The sequence below is a fragment of the Spermophilus citellus genome (assembly GCF_964194105.1).
Source record: "Spermophilus citellus genome assembly, chromosome: 7".
Taxonomy (NCBI): domain Eukaryota; kingdom Metazoa; phylum Chordata; class Mammalia; order Rodentia; family Sciuridae; genus Spermophilus; species Spermophilus citellus.
Window position 1 is genome coordinate 12,543,440 of NC_138188.1, and position 16,032 is coordinate 12,559,471.

The following is a 16,032-nucleotide window of genomic DNA, read 5'->3' on the forward strand; positions in this document are numbered from 1 at the left end:
GAAAGTATCATCCTGTTTGGGTGAAAAAATATTTGCTGAGATTTCTGGAGATTCGTAATTTTGGGAAGCCTGGCAACCCCTTTACATGAAAGTGTTTCTCGCCGGTCACTGTTAGGGCTACATCAAGAGGAAACAAAACATAGAGATAGAACGTGAAACTACTTTATTGTGTCAAGTTTCAAGAAGCTAGCACAAACCGTGTTGGATTTAGAGTTCCAAATACATCTATCAATATAGGAGAAAACAGAGTGAAACCTAAAAATTCAAACTGTTACTGGAAACGAACGCTTCAACATAGAAGAACGAAATTTGGGGAACCAAGTCGCCTTAGTGTACTGATCATTACCTGAAAGTATCATCCTGTTTGGGTGAAAAAATATTTGCTGAGATTTCTGGAGATTCGTAATTTTGGGAAGCCTGGCAACCCCTTTACATGAAAGTGTTTCTCGCCGGTCACTGTTAGGGCTACATCAAGAGGAAACAAAACATAGAGATAGAACGTGAAACTACTTTATTGTGTCAAGTTTCAAGAAGCTAGCACAAACCGTGTTGGATTTAGAGTTCCAAATACATCTATCAATATAGGAGAAAACAGAGTGAAACCTAAAAATTCAAACTGTTACTGGAAACGAACGCTTCAACATAGAAGAACGAAATTTGGGGAACCAAGTCGCCTTAGTGTACTGATCATTACCTGAAAGTATCATCCTGTTTGGGTGAAAAAATATTTGCTGAGATTTCTGGAGATTCGTAATTTTGGGAAGCCTGGCAACCCCTTTACATGAAAGTGTTTCTCGCCGGTCACTGTTAGGGCTACATCAAGAGGAAACAAAACATAGAGATAGAACGTGAAACTACTTTATTGTGTCAAGTTTCAAGAAGCTAGCACAAACCGTGTTGGATTTAGAGTTCCAAATACATCTATCAATATAGGAGAAAACAGAGTGAAACCTAAAAATTCAAACTGTTACTGGAAACGAACGCTTCAACATAGAAGAACGAAATTTGGGGAACCAAGTCGCCTTAGTGTACTGATCATTACCTGAAAGTATCATCCTGTTTGGGTGAAAAAATATTTGCTGAGATTTCTGGAGATTCGTAATTTTGGGAAGCCTGGCAACCCCTTTACATGAAAGTGTTTCTCGTCAGTCACTGCTTAGGGCTACATCAAGAGGAAACAAAACATAGAGATAGAACGTGAAACTACTTTATTGTGTCAAGTTTCAAGAAGCTAGCACAAACCGTGTTGGATTTAGAGTTCCAAATACATCTATCAATATAGGAGAAAACAGAGTGAAACCTAAAAATTCAAACTGTTACTGGAAACGAACGCTTCAATATAGAAGAACGAAATTTGGGGAACCAAGTCGCCTTAGTGTACTGATCATTACCTGAAAGTATCATCCAGTTTGGGTGAAAAAATATTTGCTGAGATTTCTGGAGATTCGTAATTTTGGGAAGCCTGGCAACCCCTTTCCATGAAAGTGTTTCTCGTCAGTCACTGCTTAGGGCTACATCAAGAGGAAACAAAACATAGAGATAGAACGTGAACCTACTTTATTGTGTCAAGTTTCAAGAAGCTAGCACAAACCGTGTTGGATTCAGAGTTCCAAATACCTCTATCAATATAGGAGAAAACAGAGTGAAACCTAAAAATTCAAACTGTTACTGGAAACGAACGCTTCAACATAGAAGAACGAAATTTGGGGAACCAAGTCGCCTTAGTGTACTGATCATTACCTGAAAGTATCATCCAGTTTGGGTGAAAAAATATTTGCTGCGATTTCTGGAGATTCGTAATTTTGGGAAGCCACCCCTTTCCATGAAAGTGTTTCTCGCCAGTCAATGCTTAGGGCTACATCATGAGGAAACAAAACATAGAGATAGAACGTGAAACTACTTTATTGTGTCAAGTTTCAAGAAGCTAGCACAAACCGTGTTGGATTTAGAGTTCCAAATACATCTATCAATATAGGAGAAAACAGAGTGAAACCTAAAAATTCAAACTGTTACTGGAAACGAACGCTTCAACATAGAAGAACGAAATTTGGGGAACCAAGTCACCTTAGTGTACTGATCATAACCTGAAAGTATCATCCTGTTTGGGTGAAAAAATATTTGCTGAGATTTCTGGAGATTCGTAATTTTGGGAAGCCTGACAACCCTTTTCCATGAAAGTGTTTCTCGCCAGTCACTGCTTAGGGCTACATCAAGAGGAAACAAAACATAGAGATAGAACGTGAAACTACTTTATTGTGTCAAGTTTCAAGAAGCTAGCACAAACCGTGTTGGATTTAGAGTTCCAAATACATCTATCAATATAGGAGAAAACAGAGTGAAACCTAAAAATTCAAACTGTTACTGGAAACGAACGCTTCAACATAGAAAAACGAAATTTGGGGAACCAAGTCGCCATAGTGTACTGATCATTACCTGAAAGTATCATCCTGTTTGGGTGAAAAAATATTTCCTGAGATTTCTGGAGATTCGTATATTTGGGAAGCCTGGCAACCCCTTTCCATGAAAGTGTTTCTCGCCAGTCACTGTTAGGGCTACCTCAAGAGGAAACAAAACATAGAGATAGAACATGAAACTACTTTATTGTGTCAAGTTTCAAGAAGCTAGCACAAACCGTGTTGGATTTAGAGTTCCAAATACCTCTATCAATATAGGAGAAAACAGAGTGAAACCTAAAAATTCAAACTGTTACTGGAAACGAACGCTTCAACATACAAGAACGAAATTTGGGGAACCAAGTCGCGTTAGTGTAGTGATCATTACCTGAAAGTATCATCCAGTTTGGGTGAAAAAATATTTGCTGAGATTTCTGGAGATTCGTAATTTTGGGAAGCCACCCCTTTCCATGAAAGTGTTTCTCGCCACTCAATGATTAGGGCTACATCAAGAGGAAACAAAACATAGAGATAGAACGTGAACCTACTTTATTGTGTCAAGTTTCAAGAAGCTAGCACAAACCGTGTTGGATTCAGAGTTCCAAATACCTCTATCAATATAGGAGAAAACAGAGTGAAACCTAAAAATTCAAACTGTTACTGGAAACGAACGCTTCAACATAGAAGAACGAAATTTGGGGAACCAAGTCGCCTTAGTGTACTGATCATTACCTGAAAGTATCATCCAGTTTGGGTGAAAAAATATTTGCTGCGATTTCTGGAGATTCGTAATTTTGGGAAGCCACCCCTTTCCATGAAAGTGTTTCTCGCCAGTCAATGCTTAGGGCTACATCATGAGGAAACAAAACATAGAGATAGAACGTGAAACTACTTTATTGTGTCAAGTTTCAAGAAGCTAGCACAAACCGTGTTGGATTTAGAGTTCCAAATACATCTATCAATATAGGAGAAAACAGAGTGAAACCTAAAAATTCAAACTGTTACTGGAAACGAACGCTTCAACATAGAAGAACGAAATTTGGGGAACCAAGTCGCCTTAGTGTACTGATCATTACCTGAAAGTATCATCCTGTTTGGGTGAAAAAATATTTGCTGCGATTTCTGGAGATTCGTAATTTTGGGAAGCCTGGCAACCCCTTTCCATGAAAGTGTTTCTCGCCAGTCACTGCTTAGGGCTACATCAAGAGGAAACAAAACATAGAGATAGAACGTGAAACTACTTTATTGTGTCAAGTTTCAAGAAGCTAGCACAAACCGTGTTGGATTTAGAGTTCCAAATACATCTATCAATATAGGAGAAAACAGAGTGAAACCTAAAAATTCAAACTGTTACTGGAAACGAACGCTTCAACATAGAAAAACGTAATTTGGGGAACCAAGTCGCCATAGTGTACTGATCATTACCTGAAAGTATCATCCTGTTTGGGTGAAAAAATATTTCCTGAGATTTCTGGAGATTCGTATATTTGGGAAGCCTGGCAACCCCTTTCCATGAAAGTGTTTCTCGCCAGTCACTGTTAGGGCTACCTCAAGAGGAAACAAAACATAGAGATAGAACATGAAACTACTTTATTGTGTCAAGTTTCAAGAAGCTAGCACAAACCGTGTTGGATTTAGAGTTCCAAATACCTCTATCAATATAGGAGAAAACAGAGTGAAACCTAAAAATTCAAACTGTTACTGGAAACGAACGCTTCAATATAGAAAAACGACATTTGGGGAACCAAGTCGCCTTAGTGTACTGATCATTACCTGAAAGTATCATCCAGTTTGGGTGAAAAAATATTTGCTGCGATTTCTGGAGATTCGTAATTTTGGGAAGCCACCCCTTTCCATGAAAATGTTTCTCGCCAGTCAATGCTTAGGGCTACATCATGAGGAAACAAAACATAGAGATAGAACGTGAAACTACTTTATTGTGTCAAGTTTCAAGAAGCTAGCACAAACCGTGTTGGATTTAGAGTTCCAAATACATCTATCAATATAGGAGAAAACAGAGTGAAACCTAAAAATTCAAACTGTTACTGGAAACGAACGCTTCAACATAGAAGAACGAAATTTGGGGAACCAAGTCGCCTTAGTGTACTGATCATTACCTGAAAGTATCATCCTGTTTGGGTGAAAAAATATTTGCTGAGATTTCTGGAGATTCGTAATTTTGGGAAGCCTGGCAACCCCTTTACATGAAAGTGTTTCTCGCCGGTCACTGTTAGGGCTACATCAAGAGGAAACAAAACATAGAGATAGAACGTGAAACTACTTTATTGTGTCAAGTTTCAAGAAGCTAGCACAAACCGTGTTGGATTTAGAGTTCCAAATACATCTATCAATATAGGAGAAAACAGAGTGAAACCTAAAAATTCAAACTGTTACTGGAAACGAACGCTTCAACATAGAAGAACGAAATTTGGGGAACCAAGTCGCCTTAGTGTACTGATCATTACCTGAAAGTATCATCCTGTTTGGGTGAAAAAATATTTGCTGAGATTTCTGGAGATTCGTAATTTTGGGAAGCCTGGCAACCCCTTTACATGAAAGTGTTTCTCGCCGGTCACTGTTAGGGCTACATCAAGAGGAAACAAAACATAGAGATAGAACGTGAAACTACTTTATTGTGTCAAGTTTCAAGAAGCTAGCACAAACCGTGTTGGATTTAGAGTTCCAAATACATCTATCAATATAGGAGAAAACAGAGTGAAACCTAAAAATTCAAACTGTTACTGGAAACGAACGCTTCAACATAGAAGAACGAAATTTGGGGAACCAAGTCGCCTTAGTGTACTGATCATTACCTGAAAGTATCATCCTGTTTGGGTGAAAAAATATTTGCTGAGATTTCTGGAGATTCGTAATTTTGGGAAGCCTGGCAACCCCTTTACATGAAAGTGTTTCTCGCCGGTCACTGTTAGGGCTACATCAAGAGGAAACAAAACATAGAGATAGAACGTGAAACTACTTTATTGTGTCAAGTTTCAAGAAGCTAGCACAAACCGTGTTGGATTTAGAGTTCCAAATACATCTATCAATATAGGAGAAAACAGAGTGAAACCTAAAAATTCAAACTGTTACTGGAAACGAACGCTTCAATATAGAAGAACGAAATTTGGGGAACCAAGTCGCCTTAGTGTACTGATCATTACCTGAAAGTATCATCCAGTTTGGGTGAAAAAATATTTGCTGAGATTTCTGGAGATTCGTAATTTTGGGAAGCCTGGCAACCCCTTTCCATGAAAGTGTTTCTCGTCAGTCACTGCTTAGGGCTACATCAAGAGGAAACAAAACATAGAGATAGAACGTGAACCTACTTTATTGTGTCAAGTTTCAAGAAGCTAGCACAAACCGTGTTGGATTCAGAGTTCCAAATACCTCTATCAATATAGGAGAAAACAGAGTGAAACCTAAAAATTCAAACTGTTACTGGAAACGAACGCTTCAACATAGAAGAACGAAATTTGGGGAACCAAGTCGCCTTAGTGTACTGATCATTACCTGAAAGTATCATCCAGTTTGGGTGAAAAAATATTTGCTGCGATTTCTGGAGATTCGTAATTTTGGGAAGCCACCCCTTTCCATGAAAGTGTTTCTCGCCAGTCAATGCTTAGGGCTACATCATGAGGAAACAAAACATAGAGATAGAACGTGAAACTACTTTATTGTGTCAAGTTTCAAGAAGCTAGCACAAACCGTGTTGGATTTAGAGTTCCAAATACATCTATCAATATAGGAGAAAACAGAGTGAAACCTAAAAATTCAAACTGTTACTGGAAACGAACGCTTCAACATAGAAGAACGAAATTTGGGGAACCAAGTCGCCTTAGTGTACTGATCATAACCTGAAAGTATCATCCTGTTTGGGTGAAAAAATATTTGCTGAGATTTCTGGAGATTCGTAATTTTGGGAAGCCTGACAACCCCTTTCCATGAAAGTGTTTCTCGCCAGTCACTGCTTAGGGCTACATCAAGAGGAAACAAAACATAGAGATAGAACGTGAAACTACTTTATTGTGTCAAGTTTCAAGAAGCTAGCACAAACCGTGTTGGATTTAGAGTTCCAAATACATCTATCAATATAGGAGAAAACAGAGTGAAACCTAAAAATTCAAACTGTTACTGGAAACGAACGCTTCAACATAGAAAAACGAAATTTGGGGAACCAAGTCGCCATAGTGTACTGATCATTACCTGAAAGTATCATCCTGTTTGGGTGAAAAAATATTTCCTGAGATTTCTGGAGATTCGTATATTTGGGAAGCCTGGCAACCCCTTTCCATGAAAGTGTTTCTCGCCAGTCACTGTTAGGGCTACCTCAAGAGGAAACAAAACATAGAGATAGAACATGAAACTACTTTATTGTGTCAAGTTTCAAGAAGCTAGCACAAACCGTGTTGGATTTAGAGTTCCAAATACCTCTATCAATATAGGAGAAAACAGAGTGAAACCTAAAAATTCAAACTGTTACTGGAAACGAACGCTTCAACATAGAAGAACGAAATTTGGGGAACCAAGTCGCGTTAGTGTAGTGATCATTACCTGAAAGTATCATCCAGTTTGGGTGAAAAAATATTTGCTGAGATTTCTGGAGATTCGTAATTTTGGGAAGCCACCCCTTTCCATGAAAGTGTTTCTCGCCAGTCAATGCTTAGGGCTACATCAAGAGGAAACAAAACATAGAGATAGAACGTGAACCTACTTTATTGTGTCAAGTTTCAAGAAGCTAGCACAAACCGTGTTGGATTCAGAGTTCCAAATACCTCTATCAATATAGGAGAAAACAGAGTGAAACCTAAAAATTCAAACTGTTACTGGAAACGAACGCTTCAACATAGAAGAACGAAATTTGGGGAACCAAGTCGCCTTAGTGTACTGATCATTACCTGAAAGTATCATCCAGTTTGGGTGAAAAAATATTTGCTGCGATTTCTGGAGATTCGTAATTTTGGGAAGCCACCCCTTTCCATGAAAGTGTTTCTCGCCAGTCAATGCTTAGGGCTACATCATGAGGAAACAAAACATAGAGATAGAACGTGAAACTACTTTATTGTGTCAAGTTTCAAGAAGCTAGCACAAACCGTGTTGGATTTAGAGTTCCAAATACATCTATCAATATAGGAGAAAACAGAGTGAAACCTAAAAATTCAAACTGTTACTGGAAACGAACGCTTCAACATAGAAGAACGAAATTTGGGGAACCAAGTCGCCTTAGTGTACTGATCATTACCTGAAAGTATCATCCTGTTTGGGTGAAAAAATATTTGCTGCGATTTCTGGAGATTCGTAATTTTGGGAAGCCTGGCAACCCCTTTCCATGAAAGTGTTTCTCGCCAGTCACTGCTTAGGGCTACATCAAGAGGAAACAAAACATAGAGATAGAACGTGAAACTACTTTATTGTGTCAAGTTTCAAGAAGCTAGCACAAACCGTGTTGGATTTAGAGTTCCAAATACATCTATCAATATAGGAGAAAACAGAGTGAAACCTAAAAATTCAAACTGTTACTGGAAACGAACGCTTCAACATAGAAAAACGTAATTTGGGGAACCAAGTCGCCATAGTGTACTGATCATTACCTGAAAGTATCATCCTGTTTGGGTGAAAAAATATTTCCTGAGATTTCTGGAGATTCGTATATTTGGGAAGCCTGGCAACCCCTTTCCATGAAAGTGTTTCTCGCCAGTCACTGTTAGGGCTACCTCAAGAGGAAACAAAACATAGAGATAGAACATGAAACTACTTTATTGTGTCAAGTTTCAAGAAGCTAGCACAAACCGTGTTGGATTTAGAGTTCCAAATACCTCTATCAATATAGGAGAAAACAGAGTGAAACCTAAAAATTCAAACTGTTACTGGAAACGAACGCTTCAATATAGAAAAACGACATTTGGGGAACCAAGTCGCCTTAGTGTACTGATCATTACCTGAAAGTATCATCCAGTTTGGGTGAAAAAATATTTGCTGCGATTTCTGGAGATTCGTAATTTTGGGAAGCCACCCCTTTCCATGAAAGTGTTTCTCGCCAGTCAATGCTTAGGGCTACATCATGAGGAAACAAAACATAGAGATAGAACGTGAAACTACTTTATTGTGTCAAGTTTCAAGAAGCTAGCACAAACCGTGTTGGATTTAGAGTTCCAAATACATCTATCAATATAGGAGAAAACAGAGTGAAACCTAAAAATTCAAACTGTTACTGGAAACGAACGCTTCAACATAGAAGAACGAAATTTGGGGAACCAAGTCGCCTTAGTGTACTGATCATTACCTGAAAGTATCATCCTGTTTGGGTGAAAAAATATTTGCTGAGATTTCTGGAGATTCGTAATTTTGGGAAGCCTGGCAACCCCTTTACATGAAAGTGTTTCTCGCCGGTCACTGTTAGGGCTACATCAAGAGGAAACAAAACATAGAGATAGAACGTGAAACTACTTTATTGTGTCAAGTTTCAAGAAGCTAGCACAAACCGTGTTGGATTTAGAGTTCCAAATACATCTATCAATATAGGAGAAAACAGAGTGAAACCTAAAAATTCAAACTGTTACTGGAAACGAACGCTTCAACATAGAAGAACGAAATTTGGGGAACCAAGTCGCCTTAGTGTACTGATCATTACCTGAAAGTATCATCCTGTTTGGGTGAAAAAATATTTGCTGAGATTTCTGGAGATTCGTAATTTTGGGAAGCCTGGCAACCCCTTTACATGAAAGTGTTTCTCGCCGGTCACTGTTAGGGCTACATCAAGAGGAAACAAAACATAGAGATAGAACGTGAAACTACTTTATTGTGTCAAGTTTCAAGAAGCTAGCACAAACCGTGTTGGATTTAGAGTTCCAAATACATCTATCAATATAGGAGAAAACAGAGTGAAACCTAAAAATTCAAACTGTTACTGGAAACGAACGCTTCAACATAGAAGAACGAAATTTGGGGAACCAAGTCGCCTTAGTGTACTGATCATTACCTGAAAGTATCATCCTGTTTGGGTGAAAAAATATTTGCTGAGATTTCTGGAGATTCGTAATTTTGGGAAGCCTGGCAACCCCTTTACATGAAAGTGTTTCTCGCCGGTCACTGTTAGGGCTACATCAAGAGGAAACAAAACATAGAGATAGAACGTGAAACTACTTTATTGTGTCAAGTTTCAAGAAGCTAGCACAAACCGTGTTGGATTTAGAGTTCCAAATACATCTATCAATATAGGAGAAAACAGAGTGAAACCTAAAAATTCAAACTGTTACTGGAAACGAACGCTTCAATATAGAAGAACGAAATTTGGGGAACCAAGTCGCCTTAGTGTACTGATCATTACCTGAAAGTATCATCCAGTTTGGGTGAAAAAATATTTGCTGAGATTTCTGGAGATTCGTAATTTTGGGAAGCCTGGCAACCCCTTTCCATGAAAGTGTTTCTCGTCAGTCACTGCTTAGGGCTACATCAAGAGGAAACAAAACATAGAGATAGAACGTGAACCTACTTTATTGTGTCAAGTTTCAAGAAGCTAGCACAAACCGTGTTGGATTCAGAGTTCCAAATACCTCTATCAATATAGGAGAAAACAGAGTGAAACCTAAAAATTCAAACTGTTACTGGAAACGAACGCTTCAACATAGAAGAACGAAATTTGGGGAACCAAGTCGCCTTAGTGTACTGATCATTACCTGAAAGTATCATCCAGTTTGGGTGAAAAAATATTTGCTGCGATTTCTGGAGATTCGTAATTTTGGGAAGCCACCCCTTTCCATGAAAGTGTTTCTCGCCAGTCAATGCTTAGGGCTACATCATGAGGAAACAAAACATAGAGATAGAACGTGAAACTACTTTATTGTGTCAAGTTTCAAGAAGCTAGCACAAACCGTGTTGGATTTAGAGTTCCAAATACATCTATCAATATAGGAGAAAACAGAGTGAAACCTAAAAATTCAAACTGTTACTGGAAACGAACGCTTCAACATAGAAGAACGAAATTTGGGGAACCAAGTCGCCTTAGTGTACTGATCATAACCTGAAAGTATCATCCTGTTTGGGTGAAAAAATATTTGCTGAGATTTCTGGAGATTCGTAATTTTGGGAAGCCTGACAACCCCTTTCCATGAAAGTGTTTCTCGCCAGTCACTGCTTAGGGCTACATCAAGAGGAAACAAAACATAGAGATAGAACGTGAAACTACTTTATTGTGTCAAGTTTCAAGAAGCTAGCACAAACCGTGTTGGATTTAGAGTTCCAAATACATCTATCAATATAGGAGAAAACAGAGTGAAACCTAAAAATTCAAACTGTTACTGGAAACGAACGCTTCAACATAGAAAAACGAAATTTGGGGAACCAAGTCGCCATAGTGTACTGATCATTACCTGAAAGTATCATCCTGTTTGGGTGAAAAAATATTTCCTGAGATTTCTGGAGATTCGTATATTTGGGAAGCCTGGCAACCCCTTTCCATGAAAGTGTTTCTCGCCAGTCACTGTTAGGGCTACCTCAAGAGGAAACAAAACATAGAGATAGAACATGAAACTACTTTATTGTGTCAAGTTTCAAGAAGCTAGCACAAACCGTGTTGGATTTAGAGTTCCAAATACCTCTATCAATATAGGAGAAAACAGAGTGAAACCTAAAAATTCAAACTGTTACTGGAAACGAACGCTTCAACATAGAAGAACGAAATTTGGGGAACCAAGTCGCGTTAGTGTAGTGATCATTACCTGAAAGTATCATCCAGTTTGGGTGAAAAAATATTTGCTGAGATTTCTGGAGATTCGTAATTTTGGGAAGCCACCCCTTTCCATGAAAGTGTTTCTCGCCAGTCAATGCTTAGGGCTACATCAAGAGGAAACAAAACATAGAGATAGAACGTGAACCTACTTTATTGTGTCAAGTTTCAAGAAGCTAGCACAAACCGTGTTGGATTCAGAGTTCCAAATACTCTATCAATATAGGAGAAAACAGAGTGAAACCTAAAAATTCAAACTGTTACTGGAAACGAACGCTTCAACATAGAAGAACGAAATTTGGGGAACCAAGTCGCCTTAGTGTACTGATCATTACCTGAAAGTATCATCCAGTTTGGGTGAAAAAATATTTGCTGCGATTTCTGGAGATTCGTAATTTTGGGAAGCCACCCCTTTCCATGAAAGTGTTTCTCGCCAGTCAATGCTTAGGGCTACATCATGAGGAAACAAAACATAGAGATAGAACGTGAAACTAATTTATTGTGTCAAGTTTCAAGAAGCTAGCACAAACCGTGTTGGATTTAGAGTTCCAAATACATCTATCAATATAGGAGAAAACAGAGTGAAACCTAAAAATTCAAACTGTTACTGGAAACGAACGCTTCAACATAGAAGAACGAAATTTGGGGAACCAAGTCGCCTTAGTGTACTGATCATTACCTGAAAGTATCATCCTGTTTGGGTGAAAAAATATTTGCTGAGATTTCTGGAGATTCGTAATTTTGGGAAGCCTGGCAACCCCTTTCCATGAAAGTGTTTCTCGCCAGTCACTGCTTAGGGCTACATCAAGAGGAAACAAAACATAGAGATAGAACGTGAAACTACTTTATTGTGTCAAGTTTCAAGAAGCTAGCACAAACCGTGTTGGATTTAGAGTTCCAAATACATCTATCAATATAGGAGAAAACAGAGTGAAACCTAAAAATTCAAACTGTTACTGGAAACGAACGCTTCAACATAGAAAAACGAAATTTGGGGAACCAAGTCGCCATAGTGTACTGATCATTACCTGAAAGTATCATCCAGTTTGGGTGAAAAAATATTTGCTGAGATTTCTGGAGATTCGTATATTTGGGAAGCCTGGCAACCCCTTTCCATGAAAGTGTTTCTCGCCAGTCACTGTTAGGGCTACCTCAAGAGGAAACAAAACATAGAGATAGAACATGAAACTACTTTATTGTGTCAAGTTTCAAGAAGCTAGCACAAACCGTGTTGGATTTAGAGTTCCAAATACCTCTATCAATATAGGAGAAAACAGAGTGAAACCTAAAAATTCAAACTGTTACTGGAAACGAACGCTTCAATATAGAAAAACGACATTTGGGGAACCAAGTCGCCTTAGTGTACTGATCATTACCTGAAAGTATCATCCAGTTTGGGTGAAAAAATATTTGCTGCGATTTCTGGAGATTCGTAATTTTGGGAAGCCACCCCTTTCCATGAAAGTGTTTCTCGCCAGTCAATGCTTAGGGCTACATCATGAGGAAACAAAACATAGAGATAGAACGTGAAACTACTTTATTGTGTCAAGTTTCAAGAAGCTAGCACAAACCGTGTTGGATTTAGAGTTCCAAATACATCTATCAATATAGGAGAAAACAGAGTGAAACCTAAAAATTCAAACTGTTACTGGAAACGAACGCTTCAACATAGAAGAACGAAATTTGGGGAACCAAGTCGCCTTAGTGTACTGATCATTACCTGAAAGTATCATCCTGTTTGGGTGAAAAAATATTTGCTGAGATTTCTGGAGATTCGTAATTTTGGGAAGCCTGGCAACCCCTTTACTTGAAAGTGTTTCTCGCCGGTCACTGTTAGGGCTACATCAAGAGGAAACAAAACATAGAGATAGAACGTGAAACTACTTTATTGTGTCAAGTTTCAAGAAGCTAGCACAAACCGTGTTGGATTTAGAGTTCCAAATACATCTATCAATATAGGAGAAAACAGAGTGAAACCTAAAAATTCAAACTGTTACTGGAAACGAACGCTTCAACATAGAAGAACAAAATTTGGGGAACCAAGTCGCCTTAGTGTACTGATCATTACCTGAAAGTATCATCCTGTTTGGGTGAAAAAATATTTGCTGAGATTTCTGGAGATTCGTAATTTTGGGAAGCCTGGCAACCCCTTTACATGAAAGTGTTTCTCGCCGGTCACTGTTAGGGCTACATCAAGAGGAAACAAAACATAGAGATAGAACGTGAAACTACTTTATTGTGTCAAGTTTCAAGAAGCTAGCACAAACCGTGTTGGATTTAGAGTTCCAAATACATCTATCAATATAGGAGATAACAGAGTGAAACCTAAAAATTCAAACTGTTACTGGAAACGAACGCTTCAACATAGAAGAACGAAATTTGGGGAACCAAGTCGCCTTAGTGTACTGATCATTACCTGAAAGTATCATCCTGTTTGGGTGAAAAAATATTTGCTGAGATTTCTGGAGATTCGTAATTTTGGGAAGCGTGGCAACCCCTTTACATGAAAGTGTTTCTCTTCAGTCACTGCTTAGGGCTACATCAAGAGGAAACAAAACATAGAGATAGAACGTGAAACTACTTTATTGTGTCAAGTTTCAAGAAGCTAGCACAAACCGTGTTGTATTCAGAGTTCCAAATACATCTATCAATATAGGAGAAAACAGAGTGAAACCTAAAAATTCAAACTGTTACTGGAAACGAACGCTTCAACATAGAAGAACGAAATTTGGGGAACCAAGTCGCGTTAGTGTAGTGATCATTACCTGAAAGTATCATCCAGTTTGGGTGAAAAAATATTTGCTGAGATTTCTGGAGATTCGTAATTTTGGGAAGCCACCCCTTTCCATGAAAGTGTTTCTCGCCAGTCAATGCTTAGGGCTACATCAAGAGGAAACAAAACATAGAGATAGAACGTGAACCTACTTTATTGTGTCAAGTTTCAAGAAGCTAGCACAAACCGTGTTGGATTCAGAGTTCCAAATACCTCTATCAATATAGGAGAAAACAGAGTGAAACCTAAAAATTCAAACTGTTACTGGAAACGAACGCTTCAACATAGAAGAACGAAATTTGGGGAACCAAGTCGCCTTAGTGTACTGATCATTACCTGAAAGTATCATCCAGTTTGGGTGAAAAAATATTTGCTGCGATTTCTGGAGATTCGTAATTTTTGAAGCCACCCCTTTCCATGAAAGTGTTTCTCGCCAGTCAATGCTTAGGGCTACATCATGAGGAAACAAAACATAGAGATAGAACGTGAAACTACTTTATTGTGTCAAGTTTCAAGAAGCTAGCACAAACCGTGTTGGATTTAGAGTTCCAAATACATCTATCAATATAGGAGAAAACAGAGTGAAACCTAAAAATTCAAACTGTTACTGGAAACGAACGCTTCAACATAGAAGAACGAAATTTGGGGAACCAAGTCGCCTTAGTGTACGGATCATTACCTGAAAGTATCATCCAGTTTGGGTGAAAAAATATTTGCTGAGATTTCTGGAGATTCGTAATTTTGGGAAGCCTGGCAACCCCTTTCCATGAAAGTGTTTCTCGCCAGTCACTGCTTAGGGCTACATCAAGAGGAAACAAAACATAGAGATAGAACGTGAAACTACTTTATTGTGTCAAGTTTCAAGAAGCTAGCACAAACCGTGTTGGATTTAGAGTTCCAAATACATCTATCAATATAGGAGAAAACAGAGTGAAACCTAAAAATTCAAACTGTTACTGGAAACGAACGCTTCAACATAGAAGAACGAAATTTGGGGAACCAAGTCACCTTAGTGTACTGATCATTACCTGAAAGTATCATCCTGTTTGGGTGAAAAAATATTTGCTGAGATTTCTGGAGATTCGTAATTTTGGGAAGCCTGGCAACCCCTTTCCATGAAAGTGTTTCTCGCCAATCACTGCTTAGGGCTACATCAAGAGGAAACAAAACATAGAGATAGAACGTGAAACTACTTTATTGTGTCAAGTTTCAAGAAGCTAGCACAAACCGTGTTGGATTTAGAGTTCCAAATACATCTATCAATATAGGAGAAAACAGAGTGAAACCTAAAAATTCAAACTGTTACTGGAAACGAACGCTTCAACATAGAAAAACGAAATTTGGGGAACCAAGTCGCCATAGTGTACTGATCATTACCTGAAAGTATCATCCTGTTTGGGTGAAAAAATATTTCCTGAGATTTCTGGAGATTCGTATATTTGGGAAGCCTGGCAACCCCTTTCCATGAAAGTGTTTCTCGCCAGTCACTGTTAGGGCTACCTCAAGAGGAAACAAAACATAGAGATAGAACATGAAACTACTTTATTGTGTCAAGTTTCAAGAAGCTAGCACAAACCGTGTTGGATTTAGAGTTCCAAATACCTCTATCAATATAGGAGAAAACAGAGTGAAACCTAAAAATTCAAACTGTTACTGGAAACGAACGCTTCAATATAGAAAAACGACATTTGGGGAACCAAGTCGCCTTAGTGTACTGATCATTACCTGAAAGTATCATCCAGTTTGGGTGAAAAAATATTTGCTGCGATTTCTGGAGATTCGTAATTTTGGGAAGCCACCCCTTTCCATGAAAGTGTTTCTCGCCAGTCAATGCTTAGGGCTACATCATGAGGAAACAAAACATAGAGATAGAACGTGAAACTACTTTATTGTGTCAAGTTTCAAGAAGCTAGCACAAACCGTGTTGGATTTAGAGTTCCAAATACATCTATCAATATAGGAGAAAACAGAGTGAAACCTAAAAATTCAAACTGTTACTGGAAACGAACGCTTCAACATAGAAGAACGAAATTTGGGGAACCAAGTCGCCTTAGTGTACTGATCATTACCTGAAAGTATCATCCTGTTTGGGTGAAAAAATATTTGCTGAGATTTCTGGAGATTCGTAATTTTGGGAAGCCTGG